The sequence below is a fragment of the Quercus lobata genome, chromosome 6, assembly GCF_001633185.2.
Source record: "Quercus lobata isolate SW786 chromosome 6, ValleyOak3.0 Primary Assembly, whole genome shotgun sequence".
Classification (NCBI taxonomy): Eukaryota; Viridiplantae; Streptophyta; class Magnoliopsida; order Fagales; family Fagaceae; genus Quercus; species Quercus lobata.
Window position 1 is genome coordinate 37,670 of NC_044909.1, and position 5,423 is coordinate 43,092.

The following is a 5,423-nucleotide window of genomic DNA, read 5'->3' on the forward strand; positions in this document are numbered from 1 at the left end:
TTTTATTTGTTATCCATATTTTGGGCCTGTTTTGTGTTTTGTGTTTTGTTTATATTGAGTTTAGTTATGGCTGGATGTTTCACGTTTGGTTTGGGCCTTCAAGGTTTTTTTTTTTTTTTTTTTTTTTTTTGGGAGAATCCAACCTCAACTTTATTAATACTAAAATCAGCCACTAAAAGTACATCAACAATTTGTAGTGAGACATCCTCCATCCACATAGAAAAACTATCAATAGTTCTTAAATGTTTTGCTAGAGAATGAGTTAGAGAGTTACCCAACCTACGGGTATGTGAAAAGGAAAAACAATTACAAAAAACTAAATAATGTTTAATAGAAGAAATCAGATGACCAAAAGAAGAAAAAGATTCCTCTTCCTTTCTTAAAGCTGAAATAACCACCTCTAAATCTCTCTCGACAATAAAAGAGGGTAGGTTGAGGTCTAAAGCAAGGGTGATAGCATGAACAGCAGCCAGCGCTTCCACTTCGTCTAATGAGGATGGAAGCTTGATCTTCTCCGCCAAGGATGCGAGCACCTTTCCATGAGAATCACGGACAACCACACCCAGCCCAGCTTCCTCTGTTTCTCTGAACACCGCACCATCGAAATCAATCTTCAAGTGCGACGGAGGAGGGGGTTCACACTTGGGCCGAGACTTATGAGGGGAGACCATTTGCACTGGAGTTACTGGTTGCACATCAGTGAACTCTTGTAGCAACTGTGTGGCTGATGGTATGACCTGGGATAGCGGGAAAGCCTTGTTACTGGTTCGAAGCTGATTACGGTGAAACCAAATTGTCCATGTGATCGACGTAAACAGCTCAGGTCACCTATTGGACTCCAACACGAATCTTGTAGGGTTGTAGAAATTTGAGAACGTTTTAGACCTGCAAAACAACCACATTATGTTAGTTTCCCAAATGGCCGAGAGTTCAAAGCAATCCCACAGAGCATGGAAACCGTCCTCGGCCTTCAAGTTACAATGGCTACAAACATCTTCCTCGATGACTCTTCTGCGAACCAGATTCGTCTTCACTGGCAGAGCTTCCCTACAGACTCTCCAAAGAAATTTTTTGACTTTGTTTGGCACCAAGAGCCTCTATATATGACCCCAAACACTTGTGGCTTTACTTTGGGAATATATTGAATAAGTCTTTATTTATGCAGGTTAGATTGCTAAAAACTTTTTATTGTTTAGTGAAACTAAAATACTTTTTATATAAATCAAGTTCTATTTTTCATTTGTTCTATACTTGAAAGTTATTTTTTATTTTAGTCTTTATAAATATATTGTTTGATTATAAATGTCTACTAAAAAATATACAATTGAATATGAAAAACTTAAAAAAAGAAAAATAAAATAATTACTCAATTTGCATCTCAAAAGACACAAAAAATAGATTTTAAATAAAATATATTATAATATAAAAATATTAAATAAACATTAATTTAATTAATAAATAAGTATAAAAAAATATACAATTTTTAGTTCTTGACTTAGGCCCAAAATGTCCCTGCTCACTACACACATAAATCATACATACTTATTACTTACATAATAAGATCTTTATTAAACAACGGACTTAATTTGACCAACGCGCAAAGCGAACAACTATATATCATATCATATCATATCATATATATAATAAAAGTTAGGCTTAAACGCTGTGGTTGCGCCAAGTGGCAGCACAAAGTAGCGCATCTACATAGCATAGCTAAAAGTGGACAAAAAAAGCTATTCCCATAGCGTTACGTAGGCTTAGTCTCTATATCTAGTCAGTATTCATAATTATTTGTTTCATATATATATATATATATAAATATATATATATATATATATAATATTATATCATATCATATCATATTATATTTAATAAAAGGTGGGCTTAGACACCGAGGTTGTGCTACATGACTTCACCAAATTGCAGAAATTTTTAAAATTTTTAGATTTTTAAGGAACTAAAAATGAATAGTATACTACCAGGACTCTAATTCATTCTTATCATTAAATAAAATTAGATTAACATCATTTTTTTATTTGTTAGGATATATTTATTAAATTAAGGGATAATATTTAACATACAAAAATTTAATTTAGATAATATTTATCATCTAATTAACATTATTTTTTTATTTGTTAGGATATATTTCTTAAATTAGGGGATAATATTTAACATACAAAAATTTAATTTAGATAATATTTATCATCTAAATTTTCAAAATTTTAATATTATTAAATTAATATTATTTTAATTTTAATATTATTTCTTATAACTATCAACCACGTTCTTTTTCTCTCTCTCTCTCTTTTTTTAATTTTTAATTTTTTATATGTTACGTTATGTTGAATCAACTTTTTTTTTTTTTTTTATTCTATTCATATAACCTTTTTTTAATTCTAATTTTTATGGGATAAAAACAAACACATTGATTAAATATCTTTAATTTCAATAAAATTTAAATGAATTATATTTCAAATGGAACTCTACCAATATATATAACCCTATATATCCTTTTTGGAGTGAAGTTTATTTAAATATGTGAATGTCTAAACCCATGACAATAAGGTATGCATTCTTTCTTCTTTTATTATTATTATTATTTTCATTTTGTTTATTTTCTTTAGTGTTATTATTGGTTTTTTTTGTCTTCATGTGATTTTAATTAATGAATTCAAAACATTCGAAAACATTGTCAAGTTTCTAAAGGCTCTTTCTTTGTTTTTGTATTTTGTTTTTCTTAAATTGATTAGGTTTTGTGTATTGGTTGCCTTTTGTTTAAACTATTTTTCTTAGCTTTGATCTAATTTATGCTTAGGGTTAGGGTCTTAGAATTAATGATTAAATATGGTTAGAATTAATAGATTAATTTTTACAAATTTCTTATTTGATTTTTATGTTACATCAAATTATCAAGATAATCTACACGTGTATTCTTGAATTATCAACTTTAATTTTAATTTATAATATTCTCAAGATTATATTATTTTTAGATTTATCAATTGTTTAGTACGTTTTTTTAAATAATTATCAATTTAAAATTCAATTTGGAATTATCAATTTAATTTAGTTTTAAAAAGAAATCTTACCCCTTATTTTAGTGAGATAATTATTTACACTTGATAATTTTTTCTTTTATCTTTATTGAATCTATTAAAATATATAATTATTTCAACATTTATTTTATAAGCTTTTTCATAAAACCGTGCAACGCACGGCCTGTAACAAGTATATATATATATATATATATATATAAAAGTGTGTCCCTTTTTCCATTTCATCTCATCTCAGCTCCAATTCTTTGCCTTCTAAAAGTACTACACTTACGCAGTCAAACTCCTTTGCTTTCCGATAGCCACTGCCCCTGCCCCAGAGATCATCTACTACTTCTGCTTCCCATTTCCAGACCAACGCTTCCACCCTTCTTCAAGTTTCAGCTCCAAATTCTTTCTTAAACACTATTTGCTATCTCCATTCTCTTTTACATACATTAATTATTGCTCCTTTTATTTCCTAATAATATCATTCTCTGTCACAATTATATCATTTTGGGTACGTAGAATACCATAATTTTATTTCTTCTTACTACTATATTGTCAATATTCTCTTTTAGTAATTTGCTTTATTTTACTTTACTCCCATTTCATTCCAACTTCTCAGTTTAAAGAAAATATATTTGTATTACTTTTATTTTATTTTCGAAACAAAATTAAAGCGAGATTTTAAAAAGTTATATCTACTCAAGTAAATAAAATAAAGTTAGCCAAATAAATCTTTATTTCATATACCAAATCTCTATAGTAATTCTTTTGTTTTGATTTTTTTTTTTTTAATTTCCTGAAAACCTTTTTGCTCATTCATCCTTTTATAATTTACTCGTGAAAAATATTTGTTTGCTTTTCTTGCCTTCTAATTACTACATTGTCAATTCCTTGCTTTCTTAAAGAGATTATTTTATAGTAAGCTACTAAATTTTCGTACATTCATCCTTTGCTTCCCTAACCATGCCTACTATTAGTATTTATCCTAGACAATGATAGGAGAGAAAGTGATTGTTTGGAGTGTTTGATTGGGTGGATTTTAAAAGGGAAAACTAATGAATCTCATGTGTTTCTTTCTAGGCCCACCAAAATGTTTTCTTCCCAAATTAAGAAGAAAACTGGAGAAAACACAAAACAACAATTCCATGACTATGAAGATGAAAATGCCCATGTGAACATTTCACACAAGTTCTTTCATTTTCTTTTTTCTGGTTTTTGTCTTTTTAATTTACCCATCTTTCAATTCTTTTCTTTCTTTCTTTTTTTTTTTTTTCTTTTTCTAGTACTTCTCATTTGGATTTTTTTTTTTGGGCATTTCTTCTGGTGTTCATCCTTCTTTTTATTTTTTTTCAATTTGTTTTGGTTTTTTTGTTCATCTTTTTTTTGGTGCTAAGTTGTTACTTTTTTTATTTTAATATGGGCGTGACAGTAAATTTATATAAACCATATTTTCCATCCTCTTATTTTTCTTTTCAACAAAAAAAAAAAAAAGTTTTTCATTCCTCCACTTTTTCACCTCTCCGACCAAACATTATGAGAGAAAACTAAAATCTTTTATATTCTTCCACTTTTTCATCCCCTTTCAATTTTCTCTCCTTGCTTTTTCATCTCCCCAACCAAATGGACCCTAAATCGTAATACCAAGAATAGTTATTACTTATTGGGCAAAACTTAGGTACAGTTCCTTAAATACAGTACATTAGGTTCCCTATTTAAAATTTTGACATCTGTCCAGTTTAACAATCCACACAAACGGCGTTAAAACTTAAAATTTTTTTTTCCCTTCTTCCTTCTTTTTCCTATATTGCAACTGCAAGAGAACCCATGGCTTCAGATCTTGGTATTGTAGGATCAATGCCTTCTGCTGAAGAATAAATAGATATCATCATCAAACGCAAACAAAAAAACCCCAGCAAAAAAATAAGGAAGAAAGGGGAAAAAAGCAGAAAGCTTTGAGTCCAACGATTCGCCTCTTCTCAAAATCATCACCTTCTCCATCGCCGGACCGATCTTCACCACTCTCAGATCGTCCGCAGAGCTCAACCTTTTCAAGACCGATGGCTCCACCGTGGTGACATACCTCTTCTTCTCCTGCCAGACCGCCGGTTTCCGGCTAGATCTAGTGTTAGAATAGTTAAAGTAAGGGTTTCCATAGTTTCTCCGGCGATAAAAAATCGCCGGCTTCTTTATTTTCTCCTTTCTTTTTTGTTTTTTCGCTGGAGATTTTTTGTTTGCTTTTTGGTGTGCACCGTGGGAAAGCAGAAAGCATAGCTTTTGATTGGCTGAGATGAGAACAAGTTTATAGCTGATGGACTTCCTTGTTTTCTTTTTTCTTCTCTCAAAAGGAGTACCTCCACTATCTTCATGGTTATTTTTATTATTTTA